Raw genomic sequence first — 25,325 nt, forward strand, 5'->3', positions numbered from 1 at the left:
CTCCGCATTTTTTTAGCATTCACTAACATTTTCCGCATGTTTGCCGCATGCGGGAAAAAAGATGCGGAAACAGGCATTATTCATGCGGGAATCATGCGGTAAAAAGGTCGCATGAAAAAGTGTTTAAAAAAAAAAAGTTAAAGTCCACCAAGCACAGCCCTTAAGCCTCCACACTTCATTAAAGTCAATGGGATGCGGAATATATCACCTACTTCTTGTAGGTGATAAAAATTCGGTAATTAACGAAGAAAAGATGCGCCTGAACATCTTTGAGAATTGATCTTTTATTGCGGAAAATACCGACTTTTGCGGAAATTTTACCGCATGAATCCCGCACTTTTATCACACTTTTTCCGCATGCGGAAAAAACATGCGGAACATTTTGAGAATCCCAACTTGCCGGTATTTTGGGTGCAAACTTCCCGCATGTACTTTACCGCATGCGGAAACTCATTGAGAATAGAGCCCATAGTGTTATACTGGGACGTGACTTTCCCTTGTTTTGGGAACTCTGGAAGGTCGAGTTCCCACCCCAGACTCCCTTAACTTTGGGAGATGAATGTTCAGCTTCTTTGCCAGAAATTGGGGACTCAAGTTCTGAAGTCTCAGCTGTAAGGGTAGCCCCACTTGAGCCTGACCAATTCCCTCTCTCTGTGTTGGTTGGGGACACTGAAGCGTCCCAGGAGACTGTGGAAGAGTCACCTATGCCAGAACTGGAGTATTCTCAGGATAACTTTGGCACATCCCAGTTAAGGGATCCAACCTTGGCTCATGCTTGGGAAAATGTGGCTGTGATTAATGGTGTTGCCCAGGGTACAGGATTGGAGAATGTGTATCCTCAGTTTGTTGTCAACCATAATCTCCTTTATCGTGTTGATAATATAAGAGGTGAAATGGTGGAACAACTGGTTGTTCCTAGTTCACACAGAAAAATTGTACTTGACCTGGCTCATAAAAACCCAATGGGAGGACACTTGGCTGCTGAGAAGACTCAGCAACGAGTGCTCCAAAGGTTTTTTTGGCCTGGGGTGTTTGCAGAAATCAAACGTTACTGTGGGTCTTGCCCAGAATGTCAGTTGACGTCCCCTGCTCCTCATTTCCGGGGCCCCTTGGTACCACTACCCATCATTGAGGTACCTTTTCACCGGATTGCTATGGATCTGGTGGGGCCCCTGGTGAAGTCTGCAAAGGGACATCAATACATTCTGGTGGTTTTAGACTACGCCACAAGATATCCAGAGGCGATTCCCTTACGGAACACATCAGCTAAAACAATTGCCCGGGAACTGTTTCACATGTTTGCTAGAACAGGTATACCCAAAGAGATCCTGACAGATCAAGGAACGCCCTTTATGTCTAGGGTAATGAAAGATTTGTGTAAATTACTGGGTATACAACAGTTAAGGACATCAGTCTACCACCCTCAAACTGACGGGTTGGTAGAGCGATTCAATAAAACTCTCAAAAGTATGTTAAAAAGGGTCGTTGATGCAGACGGGAGAGACTGGGATTGCCTACTCCCTTACTTGATGTTTGCAGTTCGTGAAGTACCTCAGTCATCTACTGGGTTTTCCCCGTTTGAGCTTTTGTACGGGCGACACCCCCGGGGACTTTTAGATATTGCAAAAGAATCATGGGAAGAGGAGCCTTCTCCTCACCGCTCAGTTGTGGAACATGTTTTACAGATGCAGGACCGCATCACAGCAGTAATGCCCATAGTTCAGGAACATATGAGGCAGGCTCAAGAAGCCCAGAGTCGTATCTATAATCGGGGAGCCAGACTCAGGGTTTTTGAGCCAGGTGATCGGGTCTTGGTTCTGGTCCCCACAGCAGAAAGTAAATTTCTAGCAAAGTGGCAAGGTCCCTATGAAATTGTGGAAAAAATGGGGGATGTGAATTATAAAGTACACCAACCTGACAAACGGAAAAAGATACAGATCTATCATGTTAATTTAATCAAGGCCTGGAAGGACCCTTTAGTCTCAATGGCAGCTGAGCGTCTCAGTCCTTCACTCCAGGGAGGAGTTCCTGAGGTGAGGGTCTCGGAGGCTTTATCAAGGCCCCAAGCCCAAGAAGTAAAAGAATTCCTCCTTAGAAATGCTGACGTATTTTCAGATTTGCCAGGGTGCACTCATGTCATTGAGCATGATATTGTTACCGATCCACAAGCTCGGGTTCGCCTGAAGCCATATCGTATTCCTGAAGCCCGCAGGCAGGCAGTAGCAGGGGAAATTCAGAGAATGTTGGAACTAGGGGTTATTGAACCATCACATAGTGAGTGGAGTAGCCCTATTGTCTTGGTACCAAAACCTGATGGTTCATTGCGGTTTTGCAATGATTTTCGTAAACTTAACGAGGTCTCAAAGTTTGACACTTATCCGATGCCACGGGTGGATGAGTTAATAGAAAGATTAGGGCCAGCAAGGTACATTACCACCCTGGATCTAACCAGAGGGTACTGGCAGATTCCACTTACTCCAACTGCTAGAGAGAAGACAGCATTTTCTTCCCCACAGGGCTTGTTCCATTATGTGCGAATGCCATTTGGGCTTCATGGGGCCCCAGCCACCTTCCAGAGGCTGATGGATGAGGTCCTCAGACCACACCAGCATTTTGCATCGGCGTACCTTGACGACGTTGTGATATTCAGTTCGGACTGGGAAAGTCATCTTCCCAAAGTTCAAGCTGTTATCAACTCCATTCGGCAGGCCGGTCTGACTGCCAATCCAAAGAAATGTGCCCTGGGCCTCGAAGAGGCACGATACCTAGGGTACATTATTGGAAAAGGCCTCATCAGACCCCAGGTCCAAAAGGTACACGCAATCAAGGAATGGCCTCAACCTTGCACAAAAAAGCAGGTCAGGACATTTCTGGGCATGGTAGGATATTACCAGAGGTTTGTCCCAGATTTTGCCACCATAGCTGCCCCACTTACGAACCTAATCAAAGGCAAAAGCTCAGGGGGAATTACTTGGAACAAAGATGCTGAGGTTGCATTCTGTAAACTCAAGGAAGTGTTATGTAGTGGGCCAGTCTTGATTGCTCCTGATTTCAAAAAAAAGTTTGTGGTACAAACGGATGCGTCCAATGTGGGCCTAGGCGCTGTGTTGTCACAGATGGTGCATGGAGAGGAGCATCCAGTGGTATACTTGAGTAGAAAATTAACTCCGGCTGAGAAAAACTATAGTATTGTGGAGCGTGAGTGTTTGGCCATCAAATGGGCCTTGGAGGCTCTACGATACTATCTGCTTGGCCGTCGGTTTCGTTTGGTGACTGATCACTCCCCCCTTACCTGGATGGCACAAGCAAAAGGTCAGAATGCGAGAGTAACTCGCTGGTTCCTGTCTCTACAAGACTACAACTTCTCAGTGGAGCACAGAGCTGGAAAGCTGCAGGCTAATGCTGATGCTCTCTCCCGTACTTATTGTATGTTTATGGAAAGTGTCCGTACCCACGGGTTCGAACAGAGGGGGGAGGTATGTGACAGGGTGTCACAATGTTTATCAGAGAAAGTGCTGGATGGTGTATATGTTGCACCACGATTCCAGCACTTCATGTGTTAAAAGGCTCCAGGAATATTGTTGTTTTCTTCTTTCCTGAAGCCTATTGGGAAAAAGAAAACCAGTCTAGGGTCCTGGAGCCGGTCAGGGAAGAGCTGGGTGGGTTCCCTGACCACCTGAAGACCAGTCCGGGTTTTTCCTATCTGTGTGCTGCTCACACAGGTGTAGTACTTAAGTTAGCAGGCTGGACAATGGGAGAGCTTCCTGTATGCAGTCTGCCTGAAAGCTGCAAGGAAAAGGAGCTCTGTGAGTAATTGCAAACCTGCTAAACTGTAAGTTGCTCTGTTTTGTTTCATGGACTGTGATCAAATATATTTGTGTTGCTAGTATAGACAGGACTGCTGAGTGAGGTAGGCAGGAGCCAGACGGCTATGTTTATTTTCCTTTTTGTTTATTGTTTTGAGCAACTTGCAAAATAAAGCCTGAGCAACAGACTGGTTGTATGGGAAAAACTGGTCACTACCCCTGTTTGTGCATGGTGGAATCCTGCAAGAGGCTGCAACAGTCCACAATATATATATATACTGTATATGCCACTAATATTATAAAGAAATCCAGCAAAGGACCGGCACCACTCCAGGATGTTATAGCTCAAATACTTTAAAGAGACTCAGTAACAAAAATTGCATCCTGTTTTTTATCCTACAAGTTCCAAAAGCTATTCTAATGTGTTCTGGCTTACTGCAGCACTTTGTACTATCACAGTCTCTGTAATAAATCAATGTATCTTTCCCTTGTCAGACTTGTCAGCCTGTGTCTGGAAGGCTGCCAAGTTCTTCAGTGTTGTGGTTCTGCTATGCACTCCCCCCTCAGGGGGGAAAGAAACACACAAATGATCTCTTGAGATTCAAAAGGAATGCTGTATACAGCCTGCTTGTGTATGGATGTATTTTCTATGTGTGGACATACTGTACATCAACCTACTTCCTGTTTTGGTGGCCATTTTGTTTGTTTATAAACAAACTTTTTAAAACTGTTTTTAACCACTTTTAATGCGGCGGGGAGCGGCGAAATTGTGACAAAGGGGAATAGGAGATGTCCCCTAACGCACTGGTATGTTTACTTTTGTGCGATTTTAACAATACAGATTCTCTTTAATGATACATCAGAAGCAACAACAGACTGCTGTTTCGGCCTTCCATAGGCCTTTGTCAAGTTGCACAAAATAATACAACCATAAAATACACCATCAAACTTATATGCACACGTGCACCGCCCATTGGGTGCCATGAGACCAATCTTGACCAATCCTGACCAGACAGTGCAGGTGGACCTGATAGAGAACATGCAGTATACAAAGCCACCAATCAGGTGAACAAGATTTGAACAGGTACCCACCTGTGGCAAAAAGCGGAAAAAAACACCGCTCAGATATCCCCAGACGCGCCGTCAATATACTCAATACCGCCAGGTACGCATCCAGCAGAGGCGGAAGTGACGTCATGTTCACATGACTCCCAAACGCCCAATCATCGTAAAAGTCGTGTCTCATCACATAAAACTGCCATTAGAAATTACACGGCAGGACAAGCAGTGTCTGACCATTTCACTATGTGTCAGCACAGTGTAGCTCAATTTAAGGTCATGGCTATTGATAGGGTACCCAGAGATTGGAGGGGAGGAGATTGGGTTAAGGAGCTACTTCACAGGGAAGCTGGGTGGATCAAGAGACTAGGTGCTATGGATAGAGCAGGCTTGAATAGGGAAATTGATTTCTCTTTTTGTATTTGATTATATCCTGTGATACTTGTTCCACTGTTTACTTTATTTATGACATGTATGTTATGGTTTCATGTACTTACTTTGTTTTTATATGTTTTTATCTCTCAGATCGTCCTGACCTGGCAGTCCATGTGGCAGTGTTCCATTGCAGACAGTGGGTCGTAAGTATAGTGCGGATATGCACGCGTATGTTTATATTTATGCGTAGCTATGGCTACGCTTTGTTTACGCACCGCCCACTGTCATGACGATGAGCCACTCGGTGTACCCATTTGGACGTTTGCCGGCTACGATGATTGGGCGTTTGGAATTCATGTGATCATGACGTCACTTCCGCCTCTGCCGGATGCGTACCTGGCGGTATTGAGTATATTGACGGCGCGTCTGGGGACATCTGAGCGGCATTTTTTTCCGCTTTTTGCCACAGGTGGGTACCTGTTCAAATCTTGTTCACCTGATTGGTGGCTTTGTATACTGCATGTTCTCTATCAGGTCCGCCTGGACTGTCTGGTCAGGATTGGTCAAGATTGGTCTCATGGCACCCAATGGGCGGTGCACGTGTGTATATAAGTTTGATGGTGTATTTTATGGTTGTATTATTTTGTGCAACTTGACAAAGGCCTATGGAAGGCCGAAACAGCAGTCTGTCGTTGCTTCTGATGTATCATTAAAGTATTTGAGCTATAACATCCTGGAGTAGTGCCGGTCCTTTGCTGGATTTCATTATTACGACCCCTTGGTACTGGGGTGGGACCTTGGCACACATTTTTACTTTTGAATTTCATCTGTGCTCCTGGATTTATTTTTGCACTAATATTATAAATGCAAAAGTTTGGATGTTTGGATGTTTGTTACTCAATCACGCAACAATGGCTGAATGGATTTGAATGAAATTTGACACACACATAGTACATTACCTAGAATAACATACTGTATATGATACTTTTTATCCCCATAACAAAAAAGTGGGTGGAGACAAATTTAACCACTTGAGGACCACAGTCTTTTCTCCCCTTAAGGACCAGAGCCTTTTTTCCATTCAGACCACTGCAGCTTTCATGGTTTATTGCTCGATCATACAACCTACCACCTAAATGAATTTTACCTCCTTTTCTTGTCACTAATACAGCTTTCTTTTGGTGCTATTTGATTGCTGCTGCAAGTTTTACTTTTTATTATATTCATCAAAAAAGACATGAATTTTGTCAAAAAAATGACTTTTTTAACTTTCTGTGCTGACATTTTTCAAATAAAGTTAAATTTCCTATACATTTGAGCGCGGAAGTTATTCTGCTACATGTCTTTGATAAAAAAAAAACCATTCAGTGTATATTTATTGGATTGGGTAAAAGTTATAGCGTTTACAAACTATAGTGCCAAAAGTGAATTTTCCCATTTTGAAGCATCTCTGCCTTTTCTAACCACCTGTCATGTTTCATGAGGTGCTAAAATTCCAGGATAGTATAAATACCCCCCAAATGACCCAATTTTGGAAAGAAGACATCCCAAAGTATTCAGTGAGAGGCATGGTGAGTTCATAGAAGATTTTTTTTTTGTCACAAGTTAGCGGAAAATGACACTTTGTGACCAAAAAAAAAGTTTCCATTTCTTCTAACCTGTGACAAAAAAAAAATGAAATCTGCCATGGACTCACTATGCTCCTCTCTGAATACCTTGAAGTGTCTACTTTCCAAAATGGGGTCATTTGTGGGGTGTGTTCACTGTCCTGGCATTTTGGGGATTGCCTAATTGTAAGCACCCCTGTTAAGCCTAAAGATGCTCATTGGACTTTGGGCCCCTTAGCGCAGTTAGGCTGCAAAAAAGTGCCACACATGAGGTATTTCCGTACTCAGGAGAAGTAGTATAATGTGTTTTGGGGTGTATTTTTACACATACCCATGCTGGGTGGGAGAAATATCTCTGTAAATGACAATTTTTTTATTTTTTTTACACACAATTGTCTATTTACTAAGGGGCCCAAAGTCCAATGAGTACCTTTAGGATTTCACATGTGATTTTGCGACATTTGGTTTCAAGACTACTCCTCACGGTTTAGGGCCCCTAAAATGCCAGGGCAGTATAGGAACCCCACAAATGACCCCATTTTAGAAAGAAGACACCCCAAGGTATTCCGTTAGGAGTATGGTGAGTTTATAGAAGATTTTTTTTTTTGTCACAAGTTAGCGGAAATTTATTTTAATTGTGTTTTTTCACAAAGTGTCATTTTCCGCTAACTTGTGACAAAAAATAAAATCTTCTATGAACTCACCATACTCCTAACGGAATACCTTGGGGTGTCTTCTTTCTAAAATGGGGTCATTTGTGGGTTTCCTATACTGACCTGGCATTTTAGGGGCCCTAAACCGTGAAGAGTAGTCTGGAAACCAAATGTTGCAAAATGACCCTTGAAATCCTAAAGGTACTCATTAGACTTTGGGCCCCTTAGCGCAGTTAGGGTGCACAAAAGTGTCACACATGTGGTATTGCCGTATTCAGGAGAAGTAGTATAATGTGTTTTGTGGTGCATTTTTACATATAACCATGCTGGGTGGGAGAAATATCTCTGTAAATGACACATTTTTGATTTTTTTTAAAACACAATTGTCCATTTACAGAGAGATTTCTCCCACCCAGCATGGGTATGTGTAAAAATACACCACAAAACACATTATACTACTTCTCCTGAGTATGGCGATACCACATGTGTGACACTTTTTTGCAGCCTAGGTGCGCTAAGGGGCCCAACATCCTATTCACAGGTCATTTTGAGGCATTTGTTTTCTAGACTACTCCTCACGGTTTAGGGCCCCTAAAATGCCAGGGCAGTATAGGAAACCCACAAAGTGATTAGGAGGGAGCAGGGGGCAGTTTAGGGTTAAAAAAAAAATTGCGGTGACAGGGAGTGATCGATGGGTGATTAGGGGGGTGATTGGGTGCTAACAGTGGTCTGGGGGGTGGGCAGGGGGGGGTCTGAGGGGTGCTGTGGGCAATCAGGGGGCAGGGGGGGGAATCAGTGTGCTTGGGTGCAGACTGGGGTGGCTGCAGCCTGCCCTGGTGGTCCCTCGGACACTGGGACCACCAGGGCAGGAGGCAGCCTGTATAATAGGCTTTGTATACATTACAAAACCTATTATACATACGTGCAGCGACGATCCGGGTGCTAGTAACCCGCCGGCGCTTCCGAACGGCCGGCGGGTTACAGCGCGAGAGGGGCGGAGCCAGTCGCCGGCGGCTGATCGCGTCACGAATGACGCGATCGCCGCATAACCACGCCTGCCGCCGCCTCCGCCGATGGGCGTATTGCGGTCATTTAGGTCCAGTCTTTGCCGCCGCCCATCGGCTGGGGGCGGTCGGCAAGTAGTTAAACTGCAGCCATCCTTACACTGTTTATGGTCGGGTTCTTTGCACGTTTGGTCACTGGGTGACTGGGAATAATATTCACAAAAGTGGGTGGAGCCTACAAAAGCCAATACAAATTCACCTATGAATTGTAAGCCTTTGGCAGAGCCCTCTCCCTTTGTGTATCATACTTGATAGTGTATTCTACCCAGAGTAATGTTAACATGTATTATTGGGACTATTACTCCAGTGTATGATCTGGCATTGTATTACTACCTGTATTGTGTTGTGTATCTTATTGCCTATTACCTGTATTGTGCTGTCACCCCTGTTATAAATGTCTGCAACCCTATTTATTGTACAGCGCTGCGTAATATGTTGGCACTGTATAAATCCAATAAATACATAACTATATATTGCACTCACATTAGCCATGTGGTTCAACAGCTTAGACTTTGAAATGTCTTTCCTCTGTGTGTCTGTGTGTTTGCAGTAAAGTGCACACAGACAATGCAAAAACACAGTTTTAATAAATATATCCAAGACAGACAGCACTGCTATGTAAGATGTGCATAGCATGCACTACAGCACATCAAGCTGCGCTGCTTTAGCAGTGCAGCTTGATGAATCAAGTCCATAGTCTGCTTACTTGTGCGGAAGTGATGTAGCTCTTACCTGGGTACAACAAAACAAAATGGTGGATGATATGAGACCTTTTGTAACAAATTCTGTCTGTCTTGGATATATTTATTACATCTGTGTTCTTGCTTAGTGTGTGTGCACTTGACTGCAAAAGCTCAACCTAAACACTCATTTATTAAACTTTCTGCTATCCTCCCTATGATCTGTTGAAGTGTTGCAATCCTCCATATGATCTGTTTGTCAACAAATAGCAGAAAAAAAAAACAATCTTAATTTGATTTAACATATAAAAACATATCTCTGACCTTTTCTCACCCAAGACACAACTAATATGTTAATAAATGCTCTTATAATATCACGTCTGGACTAGAGATGGCCCGAACCTCTGTTTTTAGGTTCACGAACCTGGTTTGCGAACCTCCCCAAACATTTGCGAACTTGCGAACATTCTTGAACCTCCATAGACTTCAATGGGGAGGCGAACTTTGAAAACTAGAAAAAATTATGCTGGCCACAAAAGTGATGGAAAAGATGTTTTAAGGGGTCTAACACCTGGAGGGGGGCATGGATGAGTGGGATAGATGCCAAAAGTCCCGGGAGAAAATCTGGATTTGACTTTTTAAGTGTAGAAATCACATTGAATGTTGAATTGCAGGCCTAAACTGCTTTACAACATCTTGCATGTGTATACATCTATCAGGAAGTATAATTCTCCCTCCCTCCCTTTTCCTCTTCCTCCGGAGGAGGATCTTGTCTTCCAGGGATTTGTAGGATGTCAAAAGCACGCTCCCATACATTGACCAGGAATCAAACCCAGGTCAACTGCTTGGAGTGCTATGCTTACCACTATACCACCAACACTACAGGCTGAAGCCACCCTAACTGGCCTGGGAAGGATGAAAAGCTAGGTGGCCATGCAACCATTCCTGCTGACCTAAAGCTTACTTGTGTCTTACAACACATTGGCTTAAGACTTTACCAAATCCAATGCTCCATTATGGGGAAGCTTCTCTATTTGCTATTTTGTTTTTTGTTTTTAAAGAGACACTGAAGTGAAAAAAAATATATGATATAATGAATTGGTTGTGTACTATGAATAATTACTAGAAGATTAGCAGCAAAGAAAATATTCTCATATTTTTATTTTCAGGTATATAGTGTGTTTTCTAACATGGCATCATTCTCTAATATGTGCAAATTACTCAACACACAGCATTCAAAATGATACTTTCAGAGCAGTCTGTGAACTAATGACCTCTCCTCTAGCAGATAAAAAGAAAACTGATCACTTATAGTTGAGATAATAAAAGTCAGAAGACAGCCCTCTCCACGACTTTGAAAGTCGTAGAGATTAATGGCTTTTTTGCATAGAGATAACAACTGTAGTTTCTTAACTCTTCCTGTACTGGAAACAATTACACTGATGTATCTGATCTTAATGTTTTATTTCTTAGCTGTGCTACACATACAAATCATAATATCATAATTTTTTTTTCCGCTTCAGTGTCTCTTTAAGTGTGGTGTCACAGTTCACTCATCTCTTCAACTATAAAAACGGTCCAGGAGTAGTCTTAGCTACCGTAATATCTATGTTACGGCTGGGCTTTTATTACACTTTCTCTTACAGGGCTATGGAAACCGTTTTGCCCATGCGATAAAGTGAGGTGTAAAAATGAAATCATGCCTTGCAGAGGTTGGTTTTGATCCATCAACCTTTGGGTTATGGGCCCAGCACACTTCCACTGCACCACTCTGCAGTCTGCTTACATTTGTATACAATCTTCAAGTTTAAGAAGGGTACATTAGTTGAAATAGTTACACTACAATCTATGTTACAGCAAGGCCCTAATGACACTTTCTCTTAAGGGGCTATGGCCGCCGATTGAAACAAATGTTTCAATTTAACCACTTCAACCTTTAGTGTTTTTTCACCTTATGCATACGAGCAATTTTCACCTCCCATTCATTCACCATTAACTTTATCACTAATTATCACAATGAGATAATCTATATCTTGTTTTTCCACCACCAGTCAGGCTTTCTTTGGGTGGTACATTTTGCTAAGAAATATTTTATTCTAAATGCATTTTAAAGGGAATATTCAGAGAAAAATTGAGAAAAAAATCATGATTTGTCCATTTTCGGCCATTATAGCTTTAAAATAATACATGCTACCATAAATAAAACCTATTTATTTTTTTGGCCCATTTGTCCCGGTTATTGCACCATTTAAATTATGTCCCTATCACATTGTATGGCGTCAATATTTTATTTGGAAGTAAAGGTGCATTTTTTCAGTTTTGCGTCCATCACTATTTACAAGCTTATAATTTAAAAAAAATATTAGTTATATACTCTCTTGACATGCATATTATAAAAGTTCAGACCCTTAGGTAACTATTTATGTTTTGTTTTGTTTTTTTATTGTAATTTTTTTCTAATTAAAAATAGTATTTAAATATTTTTTGGTGTGTGTGAGGTAAACAGTTAATTTTAAATGTAAAAATGTCTATTCATTTTAATAAAAATGTATGATGTAGTTTTACTATTTGGCCACAAGATGGCCACAGTCAATTCTTTCTTTTTTTTGGCTTTCTGTAAGGGTACTTACAGGAAGTGAAGAGGGGATGTGTAACAGAACAATCGCAGCTTCTCCATAGAAGTCAGCGATTGTTTTAGGCTGCTTTCACAGTGAGACGTTACAGGCGCACGTTAGTGCAGCCTGTAACGCAGCCCACCGCACAGTAATGAAAAATTAATGGGCTGTTTACAGTGCCCACGTTGCGGTACATTGTAACGCAGGACATCAGTTGAATGTGCTGCATGCTACGGCGTTATGCGCGGCTAAGCCGCGATAGAGTGTGCGCACATGCACAGTAGTATTGGAGGAGGAGGTCTTCCCTCCTCCTCCTCCTCGGCCAGCCACATGGCTAATTAATATTCACTGCACGGTGTGACGTGCAGTGTTTACTTCCTGGAGCGCCGCTCTGTGCGGCGATTGTCTGGCGGGACCACGTGATGCCGCATGCGTCCAAGAGTACGCATCACGGCATCACGGATGCCAGAGTAAGCTGCACAACGTGGCTCACTCTGACGTCCACATCCAAGCGCACCAGGCATTGTGTTAGGGGCACGTTATGTGACCATAACGTCCCCTAAAATGCAACGTCTTGGTGTGTAAGTAGCCTTAAGGGACTTAGATCAATGAATGGATACTGCTTTCCCATTCATTGATCTCCGAGTTAACGTGCAGCCTGTGCACCCCGGTGGTTCCGGCCCTGCGAACCCCAGCGGCTATGTTTTTTCATGGGCGTAGCTTCTACATCCAGCATGTATATTCGGACGTAGGAGCTATGTCATGGAGGCTAAAGTGGTTAAATAATGGAAATAACATTTAGGCCAGAAACCCACTAGGAGCGATTTCTAATCGCTAGTGATTTTAAAAAGCTCTTGCTAATGCAATGCTATGGGGGATTTTTATAAAATCACATCGCTCAAGTGGGATCACACCCGTAGCATTACATTAGCAAGAGCTTTCAAATCGCAAAGCGCTCAGAAAATCGATCCTAGTGGGTTTCTGGCGTTAGAGTGTATTGAACACATTTTTCACTTTCCACCAAATGAGGAAAAAAGAGGGACAGAGGGATTTAGTTCTCAAAGAGGGACTGTCCATAAAAAAAGGGACATTAACCACCTTAGTGGTATGCACGAGCTCAGCTCGTCCATTACCGCCAGAGGGTGCCGCTCAGGCCCTGCTGGGCCGATTTCGCTGAAATAAAAAGCAGCACACGCAGCTGGCACTTTGCCAGCCGCGTGTGCTGCCTGATCGCCGCCGCTCTGCGGCGATCCGCCGCGAGGAGCGGCGAAAGAGGGTCCCCCCAGCCGCCTGAGCCCTGCGCAGCCGGAACAAATAGTTCCGGCCAGCGCTAAGGGCTGGATCGGAGGCGGCTGACGTCAGGACGTCACTCCGCTTGTCGCCATGGCGACGAAGTAAACAAAACACGGAAGGCCGCTCATTGCGGCCTTCTGTGTTACTTTTGGCCGCCGGAGGCGATCAGAAGAACGCCTCCGGAGCGCCCTCTAGTGGGTTTTCATGCAGCCAACTTTCAGTTGGCTGCATGAAATAGTTTTTTTTTTATTTAAAAAAAACCCTCCCGCAGCCACCCTGGCGATCTTAATAGAACACCAGGGTGGTTAAGGAATAATTTGCTGAATAATGTTTCTAAGTGTTCTCCACCTTTCAATCAATCAACTCTATATGGTGAATAAAAGGAAAATATACCAACCTGCTCACATACACAATTATGAACACTTAGTGCAGCCATTGTTTAAAAAAAGAGAAAACAAATAATGCAAAGTATGTACTTCTATAGTTTACCTTGAAACATAAACATTGCTAAACGATCAGACAGTCATGGTGCTTTTAAATGCACATTATGCAAATCTAGTTGTTGCTTTGCATGGCCATATAGTTGATGTTTTGTGTGCAAAAAGGAAATTATTGTGTTTCTTGCTTACAGTATGGATGTAGTTTTCATGGTAAATGAACTGTGCTAAGTGATTCTGCAGCATTTAATTCACAAGGTGTAAGCAGAGGTCAGAGCATGATATTGATCTATACATAAGAGCGAAACATTACAGAGGCCACTTGCTGCAATGGCTGTAGTTAACATGATGCCACTAATAACTAATGCTTTGTAAGGCAGATGATCCGACGGAAGATGAAGAGGAATGTCGTAAACTGGACAACACTCAAGAGCCAGTTAAAATTAATGAGGCAATTTTACGAGACTGTTAACAGAACGTAATTCTATAATTTTATCCTCAAATGGAAGGGATTTGTGAGTTGATACATATCGTATAAATCACTTTAAAAGTGTGTGGATTAATGAGCAGTGAATGCTTTTCAAGCAAGGAATTCTACAAATTATCCACTAGTAAACACAGATGGAGCCCTAATCTATTAAACCCCTTGATTCAACTGTTTGAACAAACATATAATATACAGGTTTGACTAAACAGCAGGCAAAAATAAGCAAAGCTAAATATCGAAATTGCAGTACAAAATGCATTTAGTTTCCTGTTTAATTCATACTATATACATTGTTCTTAACTACTTGCCGACCGCCCAATGCCAACTAGCGTGAACGCGGCGGCATCCCCAGCAGTGGCGGCGGCATCCCCAGAAGTGGCGGCGCCATGCTGGGGCTTACCCAGGCTTAAGCCCCAGCTGGCAACTCATTAGCCCCCTCAAAGCCCCCCCGCCGGCTGTGTCCGACCCGACCTGGCTCGTCACTCTCTGGCTGCACTGCAGTGAGTGGAGCCGAGGGCTGCCTGGGAGTCTGGGACTCTGGGAGGAGGGCGACTGGGCAAGGGCTTGGGCTGGCCTGGCACCCACCCCAGCAGCGATCAGTCCCACGGACCCACCCACCCTGGCCGGCCGACATGTCCGCTTCCGTTCTGTCCCTGGGGCGGGCGCAGGCTCAGCTGAGTCACGCAGAGCGGCCCGCCCCAGGGGTAACGTGGTGGTGGCGTCTCGCCGGCGCCGCGTGTAGCGGCGTTATAAAAGTGTGTCACGTGACAACGTCCGGCGTCACGTGACACTTGCCCGCCGCGCATCCAGCTAGTTGCCGCCGACATGAGAGTGTCTGACTGCGTCACAGAGTCAGACTCTCTCTGCGGGCTAGTCACGCGGTGTGTGACAGTGTGACACCCAGGCACTGACACACGGACAGCGGCAGCGCACGCACGGGGCTGGACTCTGGAGCTGACAGCTAGGCTAGCCAGCAGGACTTGGAACTAAGTCGGAACTCCGACAAGGTGGGTGCGGTGGGCGGTGGCTGTCCTCTCCAGCCAGTCAACTGCCAAATTGTCTTTCTGCCCCAGGCCTCCTGAGCCTAGCACCAGCAGCACCACCACCAACAACCCCCAGGCCCCAGGCCTGACTCTGGGGCCCCAGCCCACCTACCAGTCCACCAGCCAGGCCTGAGCTGCCCTGGGGCCCCCCATCCCACCATCACCAGCCAGGCCTGAGCTGCCCTGGGGCCCCCCATCCCACCACCAGCCAGGCCTGAGCTGCCCTGGGGGCTGGGGCCCCCCATCCCACCAGCCAGCCCTGAGGCCTTCCCACCAGGCCTGAGCTGCCCTGGGACCCCAATCCCACCACCACCAGCTAGGCCTGAGGTGCCCTGGGCCCCCCATCCCACCAGCCAGGCCTGAGGCCTTCCCACCAGGCCTGAGCTGCCCTGGGGCCCTCCATCCCACCACCACCAGCCAGGCCTGAGCTGCCCTGGGCCCCCCATCCGACCACCACCAGCCAGGCCTGAGCTGCCCTGGGGCCCCCCATCCGACCACCACCACCAGCCAGGCCTGAGCTGCCCTGGGGCCCTCCATCCCACCACCACCAGCCAGGCCTGAGCTGCCCTGGGGCCCCCCATCCAACCACCACCAGCCAGGCCTGAGCTGCCCTGGGGCCCCCCATCCGACCACCACCACCAGCCAGGCCTGAGCTGCCCTGTGCCCCCCATCCCACCACCACCAGCCAGGCATGAGCTGCCCTGGGGCCCCCCATCCCACCATTACCAGCCAGGCCTGAGGCCTTCCCACCAGGCCTGAGCTGCCCTGGGACCCCCATCCCACCACCACCAGCCAGGCCTGAGGTGCCCTGGGGCCCCCAGCCCACCATCACTAGCCTGACTACATATACTGGGGACAGCTATACGCCTGGCTACTTATACTGGGGACACTGGCTGAAGCCTATGACAGACGAAGCCTATGACAGGGAGGCAAAAAAGTGATCCACAGTCATAGGCTGAAGCCTATGACAGACGATCACTCTGATTGGCTGGCTGGGGGATTAATAAAAATGACAAAAAAATAGGAAAATGTATTAAAAATAAAATAAAATAAACAAGGCAGGAGGAATCAGACCCCACCAACAGAAAGCTCTGTTGGTGGGGAGAAAAAGGGGTGATCACTTGTGTGTTGAGTAGAGATGGCCCTAACGGTTCGCCGGCAAACGGTTCCAGGCAAACTTTGGGTGGTTCACCTTTCCCGGAAGTTCGATTTGCCCCCATAGTGCACCATTGGGGTCAACTTTGACCCTCTACATCACAGGCTCGTTGTAGCCAATCAGGTAACACTATCTCCTGTAGCCACCCCACCCCTTATATAAGGCAGGCAGCGCCGGCCATTATAGTCGTTCGTGTCCCTGTAGTAATTAGTGAAGGGAAAGCTGCTGGCAGACTGTCATAGGGAAAGATTAGTTAGGCTCTTGTAAGCTTGCTCCTGGCTGATTGTTATTCCTAATATAGCACCCCACAACTGCTCTTTTGATAGCCAATCTTGTTCTTGTGTTTTTTTTCCTCCCTCCTTCCCTCTCTCTCTCTCTGATTTTGTCTTCCAGAGATTTGTAGGCTGTCAAAAGCAAGCTCACATACATTGGCCACGAATCAAACCCAGGTCAACTGCTTGGAAGGCAGCTATGCTCACCACTATACCACCATTGGCTGGGAATCGAATCCAGGTCAGCTAACATTACAGGCTGAAGCCAGCCATTTCAGCCAATAGCTAAGACTCCTCCTGGGCCTTTCTTGTAGTTGAAGAGATCTTCAACTACAAGAAAGGCCCAGGAGGAGTCTTAGCTACCGTAATATCTATGTTATGGCAGGGCCCTTATTACACTTTCTCTTACAGAGCTATGGAAACCATTTTGCCCATGCGATAAAGCGAGGTGCAAAAATTAAATCATGCCTAGCAGGGGATGGTTTTAATCCAAATCCCTGGAAGACAAGATCAGAGAGAGAGAGAGAGAGAGAGAGAGAGAGGGAGAGAGAGAGAGAGAGAGAGAGAGAGAGAGGAGGGATGGATTACACATGCAGTAGTGTAGGCCTGCAATTTAGCGTTGAATGTGATTTCTGCCCCTAAAACACTGCTTTGCGTGAAAACTAAAAAAAATTCTGGGACTTTCGACACCTATCCCACTCAACCATGTCTCCCTCCAGGTGTTAGATGCCTTGAAACATCTTTTCCATCACTTTTCTGGCAGCATATTTTTTTCTAAATTTTCAAGTTCGCCTCCCCATTGAAGTCTATGGTGTTTCGCGAACGTTCGCAAGTTCGTGAACGTTTGCGGAGGTTCATGAACCGGATTCGCAAACCTAAAATTGGAGGTTCGGGCCATCTTTACTGAAAAGCAGTTAAAGGACCACTGTGGCTAAATGTATAAAAAATAAAACTAAAAATTATTGATACTGAAGAGAAAGCTACTAGCGGGAATAGTGAAGGTTTAATAATTAGTTAAAAAAATATCTTTTCAGAAAGACTTTTCAGAAAAAGGACCCCTCCCCCATTTGCACAGGCACAGCAGAGAACAGCCTCTGCTCGTAGCAGAACAGCTGATGAGTCTCTGCAGTTTAGCACAGTGCCTGGCTAATAATCAGGTGACAGTTTTACTACTAGCTGAAAATGCCGTTGGGATGCTCCAAGGTTTATCAACTCTAGGAGAGGGGGAATGTTTTTTTTTTGTTCATAAGGATGATTTGTTGCTTCCCTACATCCCGCAGTAAAGCCTCCCATAAGCCACCGGTAAGACCCATCAGATGCAGACTGTCAAGGCTGTGTTAACAATAGCATGATTTATTTTTTAACTAATTATTAACCCTTTTCTATTCCTGCTCGTAGCTTTCTTGCCAGTATCAATAATTTTTAGTTTCATTTTTTATAAATATTGCCATAGTGGTCCTTTACAGAAAGTCTGAAGCGTAAAAATTTACCTCTTTTTTACACAGTCCTCTTCATCATTAATGGCATAGCTGAAACTCTATCCCGAGGCAAATAGAGGCCTTAATCACCCCGAAATCCCGGGGCAAGTTGCGGGGCTCCTTCCTGTTAGAGGCAGAGCTGTAAGCAGGTAGCTCTGCCTCTCCTCACATCAATCTCCATGGATAGCCGCCTCCTACCGCCCCTCCCAGTATTCTTTCACTGAGGGGCGGGAGGAGGCAGAGATCCGTGGCGATCGACGTGAATGGAGGCAGAGCTACAGCACTAAGCTCTGCCTCCCTGGGCAGCAAAACCCACAACTTTGAAAGTCGTGGATTTTTGCCCCAGTATTTGGGGGTGATTAAGGCCTCGTTTTGCCGCGAGATAGCAATTAATGCTGAAGAGGTATGCCTAAAAAAGAGGTCATTTTGTAGGCTTCAGAGTCTCTTTAAGTGCGCTGCTGTCAGATGTTCATGAGAAAGGGCCCTTTAAGGGGCCACTTGTGTTTTTAGCTGGTAAGCAGCATTTATGTCATGTTTTTAAAAATAGAGAAAGTGATAAGAGTTCTTGCAGAAATAAAAAGTAATTTGTTCACTGGCTATTCTAGCTAGAATGTAAAAGAATTGTTTAAGCACTTGAGCAGAGATCTGCACAAATAATACCAGACTTAATGTAATATGATCATAGTAAAGCTCTCTGCTTCTCTTCTTTTTGTGACTTGCATTTCTCTGAAGACTGTAATATCTTTCCGAAGCCTCTTCCTTCACTCCACATAATTCTGTTTCTAGGTATTCTGCCCGAGGCAATGAAAACAAAAACTGAGCCTGGTGCTTCACAGCCGTCCTGAGTTGTGCAAACAGTTTAAAAATGGACACTACTGAGAAAAGCAGAAATCTCTTGCTACCTTGTTAGCCCTACGCACTATGGATTTTATACTTTCTCTACTCTATCCCAAAGCAGGGGATATTGAAAAGCAAAATCTTATACCAGTGTAGATTTATGGGGATATGGCAATAGTTGAAAATCCTACCTGTATGTAGTAGTAAGGATGGAAGGACAATTGCAATGATGGCGGGAGTAGAACCTGTAGAAGTTGCGGTAAGTAGTAACAGTAATATTAAAGACTGAGCTCGACAGACATGCATAGTAAAGCACCATAGGAAGCAATGATTCTTTATGGTAGGTATTTTGCTTGATGTAATGTAGGACAAAGTGGTAAGCACTGGGCAATGACAGTGTCACTTAAAGAGCCTTCCCTGTCATCTCTTGTACCCCTCATTACAGCGGCATCACCCCCATTTGATTTCATTCCTCAGGTGGCTTCTGAAGAACTCCAATGCTTTCAAAGACTGGTGGCCCCGTACTGCGCACACGCAAGCGCAAGTACATAGCCACCTGTCTTCAGATGCACCCGGGAATACAAGTGTTTCCGAAGTCTCCCGAGGGGGGGGGTCACAGATGTGTATTTGACTACATGATGGAGTACACACAACGGGGATAATAATACTGGAATGAGGGGAGCAAGAGAAGACATGGAAGGCCCTATGAGATCCAGAGCCTTCCCTGTTCATAGGTAAGTATCTGACTTTTTTCTGCCTTTACACTCACTTTAAGCCTCGTATGAGGCATGTTACGCAGCGAGGATCAGCACCCTATCCTTTGGACAACATTGCAGGGTTGAAGCTGTACATATGCATTCAGGGACGGATTTAGGCCAAGGCCACCTAGGCCATGGCCTAGGGCACAACAGGAGCAAGGGCACCAAAGCAGCAGGCTAAACTGGTGCAGAATTTGCAAGCTGGCAAATGCTGCAATGCAGGGTGATCAGGTGAGCGCCTGACTGCAGTACTCTGCTGCTAGCAACCTGTGCAGCAGCCATCTTGCTCTATGTGCATGTTTGCATTGTGGCCGGCGGCTATGGACTTGGGCAGTATCAACGACGGAAAGGAAGAGGAAGCTTCTGCACTGGAGACAAGTGAAGAAGATGAGCGACACTGATGGCTGCTGCAGTGTGAAGACGAGCTTGCTTACCTTTACTGAAAAGGGGTGGAGGAGGGATTAAAGGAGTCATCTGGCTACCTACACAGGAGAAAAAGGAGGAGGGGTCATCTGGCAACCTATACTGGAGGGGCCATCAGGCGACCTATACTAGAGGGAAAGGGGGGAGGTGTCATCAGGCTACCTATACTGGAGAGAAGGGGGAGGGGTCATCTCGTTACCTATACAAAAGGAGGGGAGGGGGGGGTCAGCTGGTGACAGTGGCCTTGGGTGGTAAAGAGTACAAATCCGGCCCTGTATGCATTGCTAGCCTGCAGGCTAGTGACATGTTCTGTTCCTATGTGGTGGGAGGTGGAGTGGTAAGTGACGCAGAAAAATTCCTGGCCAAGCAAACCAAACAGGTCGAGGGCTTTGGTAAACATGCTGATTTTCAGCAGAGGTGTTCATTATTGGTGTACCTGGCCAAGTTTCATCTAGACTGTGTACAGAGCTTCAGTGAAGAAAGTAGCAGCAGTAGTTTTGATATAGGTATATTTGTGGAAGAGTCTCCCAGTCACAGAGGGTACAAAGATGATGCCAGTCAGTGGCAAAGTAGTGGTCGAGGGGAGATTGCCTGGCAGCCAAGAAGAAAGGTCCCAATTTGAGGTTGCAAAAGGAGAATCTGTGCAGCTACTTCTAGCAGACTGCTATATTGAGGCCTCTTGCACACTGCAAGCGATTCAGATTCAGATTCCGCTTTTTAATCAGTTTTTACATCCGATTCAGATTCAGATTTGCAGTTTGCTCCCTGCACACTGCAAATCGGAATCTGAATCGGATGTAAAAACAGATTAAAAAGCGGAATCTGAATCGGAATTGCTTGCAGTGTGCAAGAGGCCTAACATCCATATATTTAGTCTGCGTGAGACTGCTCCCTCTGGTAGTGCACATTGTGCAGCTCTGTGCAGACCTTCATCACTGTAAGTACTGTCACAGACTTTGCTCATCTGTCTTGAACAGTATTACGCCTAATGATCCAATGATCCATTGAAAGACTCACAAACAAAGCAGTACAGCGCTAATAATCTTAAAGAAACATTAGATGCTTTGTGTTAATTACCTGGGTCATGGAAAGGTCTATTGATATGTTGCTTGGGTTGTTAAACTGTTAAATACTCTGTTATTTGCTTTCATTTTTACACATAAGCCATCCTCACTAATTTCAAATTCCAATATTTCGGTATTTAACTGAAGGGATATGGACTTAGTGACCGACAAGAGCACCACAGTCCTTATACTAAGGCTTTGCTTTGAAATCTTTTAGCTACTATTTATAAAACAACCCAATGAGCTGCAAGAGCAGTAAACAATCACTACCATGGGAAAAATAATGATGAAAGATAGACTGGGACTTCTAGATGCAGGTGACATGTGTGGTTGCCTGACTTGTTACGTAAACTAGATCAGTTACAGATGTTCCAGGTTACTTAAAGGTCTAATGTGCCCATTAACAGTGCTTTTTTTTTAGCCAAAGATTGTTCATTTGATAAGGCAATTCCGATCAAAAGAAAGGACCATAATTAATTCACAGTCACAGCATTAAAAAAAATCCAAACTATTCCCAGCATTAAAGTTGCACTATTGCAATAGTACCTATAAAAAAAAAAAACTAGTTCTACTAGTTGTGTAAGAAAATAATCGATAATGCGGTCATACTGGAACTACAAACAAGAAAAAGAAACAGACTCCCCACATAGAATGTACCCTAATAGGTATCTGTAATAAACACGGTTTTGGCCTTGAATCACAAAACAACCATAGTCTTTATTGAGGGAAATATTTTAAAAACAACTAAAAACAACGTATGGCCATCAAGCCTCCTCAAGGTGACAAGCAAGCATAATTAATGCCACACTGTCCATGTAAAATGTCATAACGGTCCTGTAAGCATGACAGGGATCAATCAACCGTGAATGGACAGAGTTTGTGGCCCTGAATAGATTATACAATAATTGTATAGGTGATACAACCAATGATATTGTATAATTGTTAAAAAAAACAATGATCTGTCACACTGTATGCCATCATACTAATGCAATCATACTAATGCGATCATATTGGATCAACTGGGCCCACCAGCTTCTCCGTTTTCATACGATACAATCATTACCTGAATAATCTGATCAAAAATATGATTGTATACTGGGGGAAAAAATTACCCTAGTCAGGTAACTTGTGTAGTAAGTGCAAACTTGATATGCCTGCAGATAAATTGTATGGTCTCTACTAGCAGATTTGAGTATGATGTTCAACAACCAGTGTATACTTTCCTAGACACAAGAAATCATCTGTTATGCCAGAGCACTATATAAGGAAACTGTTAAATACTTTGGTGTTGAATATAAAACAAGAAGAGAACTTTTAACAGGAGTACAGGTGGCAGTACCATAGCACAAAATATTTATTGCAGACTGCGATTAATGATAGGGGTACCATAAAAATAGATTTTTTTTTTAGGTGAACCAGGTGGCATGGGGACCATGTGGGGACCATGTGGTCTTTAACCTGTAGTTTCTGCAGCTGCATTCAGAAATCACCAGGCATGTTGGGCTGGCTATCTGTTATATGGTAATGTCCGCAACAGCATTAGTGTGACAGTGACCAGCTGAGTGTCCAAGGAAATGATTCCACAGAATGACCATGTTGAGTTGATGAATAGACACATGCAATAGAAGTGTTAATGATCAGTTCTAAACTAGGAAGTAGCAGAACTTATTTTTGAAAACTATACAACCATTGGAAAGAATGACTTAAAGTTCGGGACTTTGAAGGGGAACTCATAGGATCACTGTATTTATACTTTAAGTCCTCCTTTTCAATTGATTGTATAATTATAACAATAACATAGGGATGTGGGATTAGGTAACTGAAATATGACCTGAGTTCTAATTTTTGATATCGAGGCACTTTTGGAGGCAATTGTTGTTTTCTTATTTTTGAAAACATATTCATAGTAAAATATAGCAAATCAGGAAAACATATTTTCATTGTTTCACCATTTCAAATAAGCCAAGAGTATATCCTGTGATGTTACTTTAAGAATTATCTAAGCAGTTTTATGTCATCACTGTAGAGATTTCTAGTCCTGGTGAAAACTACAGTGATCACAAGCTAATAACTGGTGATGCTGCTTTTTAAACACATTTTTTGGCTGGGAAAATGTTTCAAAATAACACAGCAAGCCTAAATAAAAATTTCAACACTATACACATTTTTTTAGAATATAATAAAAAAAAAGAATCATATCCCCACTATTTAGGTTGTGTAGCTCGTACGCCAGAACTAGCAAGCATGGGGCATCCCTGATCAACACCAACCCCAATGGCAACAATATCTAATGCTGGGTTCATACGGTAAGATTTTGCGTGCCCTTTTTGCGACCCGATAGTTTTTCCCGCACAATTCCACACTTGATTCTGCGCTCGATTCTCTTATCTTCATTCATTTTTCTTATCTTTATCCATTCACCGCCATGAGAAATCGAGCGCGGAAACGATCGGGAACAATATCGTACATGACGGATTTTAACTATCGAATCCATCTATCGCACGGAAAATAATACCGTGTGTATTAGGCATAACATACCTTTTAAAGGAAGAAGCAGAAGCATCATTCTCTTGCAATCACAAGCACCACTGTCCCAATATTAAGGAAAAGGAAATTCTCCCACTCCTTTGTGCCCTCAAAAATAAGGTGATGTAATAGTTGGAGGAGCTTACGATGCTACCTTGTCTTTCCTTTGAAGGAGCATTTAAAAAAAAAACTGTAAAATGTAAAATCCCTGTGTACACATTCTGTACTTATAAGACTGCCAGAGTAAAAAGTCCAGAGTAAAGTCCAACTGCCATATTAATGACACAGAATTGGGAAGGCTGGTCAGCATCTTTGCATGGGTCCTTTCCAAGGAGCAGTTTTGAAAAGCATAAAGAAAAACTCTGGGAACTCCCATGTGGCAATGAACTAGTAAAAAACCTATTGGTGAGATGCAAAGAGATATCAGATTTATAATAATGACTGTTGTTGACTGCTACATAGGGAAAATTCAATTTACTGTGCATTTTATTCTGGGACAGCATTTTCATTGACAATTGTTTAGTAAGGCTATGATAGGCTATGATATGATTGCTTAGTAAGGCTATGATCTGGAGATAGAATAGGATACTGTGCCTTAACCTCCTTGCCGTTTATCCCAAGCCGAGCTCGGGGTAACTCACGCAGGAGGATTACTCTGGCCCTGCTGGGCCGATTTTCATAATTTTTTTTCCTACACGCAGCTAGCACTTTGCTAGCTGCGTGTGGTACGCGATCGCCGCTGCTACCCGCCGATTCGCCGCTACCCGCTGCGCCGAGCCGCCCCCCCGACCCCTGTGCAGCCTGGCCAATCAGTGCCAGGCAGCGCTGAGGGGTGGATCGGGATTCCCTCGGACATCACGACGTCCATGACGTTGGTGACGTCATCCCACCCCGTTGCCATGACGGGGGAAGCCCTGCAGGAAATCCCATTCTCAACGGGATTTCCTGCTTGCGCAGATCGCCGGCGTCAATCGAAGAAGATAGGGGGATGCCGCTTGTCAGCGGCTATCATGTAGCTAGCGCTGGGCTAGCTACACGATTTAAAAAAAAAAAAAAAAGTGCTGCGCTGCCCCCTTGCCACAATAATTGGAACGGCAAGGGGGTTAATAGTGCCTGATCTATCCTTATGTAAGATTTCTACAGAGCAAAATCTTTCACAGGTGCTGAATATGTCCATCTCTAGAGAAAAAGTAGAAACAGTGTGAGGGTTCCTTGCTGGGTCTATGCTAGCTCCAACCCACAGCCTTGGATCCATGATGAAGAGAGGAGAGAGATCTGGAGTGCATGCTGTCCCACTTAATTCTAGTTATCAGTTTGCTATGTCTGTCAGCAGAGTGGGTGCTTTAAAGGGCAGGACAACTAATCCACTCCTCCCAAAAGTCACTGACAGTGATCACTGCTTGTAGACACTGTAGCTGTTCAGACACCCCTGATATTGCACTAAATTGATATAAACCAGGTGGCACTGTTTGTGTTTCTAGACTTTGCTGGATGATGCAGCAAGGTGATATAGCTAAGTTAAGTCAGTAGTGGCAGTGATTTCAAATATATTCTGGAGGTCTTGCGGTACCACTTCCAATACCTGATAATAATTGTTCTTTGATTTTTTTTTTCATTTTTTTGTGCAGGGAGATGGTTATGTTTAGGCATAGGGTTAGGCAAAGGGTTAGGCACCACCGTGGGGGTCTTTTT

General features: G+C 44.6%; 1 protein-coding gene across 4 annotated transcripts in view; it reads right to left on the bottom strand.

Moving 5' to 3' along the window:
- SGCZ (sarcoglycan zeta) overlaps positions 1-25,325 on the bottom strand; it is a 1,116,694-nt gene that overhangs the window by 73,641 nt on the left and 1,017,728 nt on the right. The gene's annotated exons all lie outside the window — the stretch shown is intronic.

The sequence above is a fragment of the Hyperolius riggenbachi genome, chromosome 1 (genome assembly GCF_040937935.1).
Source record: "Hyperolius riggenbachi isolate aHypRig1 chromosome 1, aHypRig1.pri, whole genome shotgun sequence".
Lineage (NCBI taxonomy): Eukaryota > Metazoa > Chordata > Amphibia > Anura > Hyperoliidae > Hyperolius > Hyperolius riggenbachi.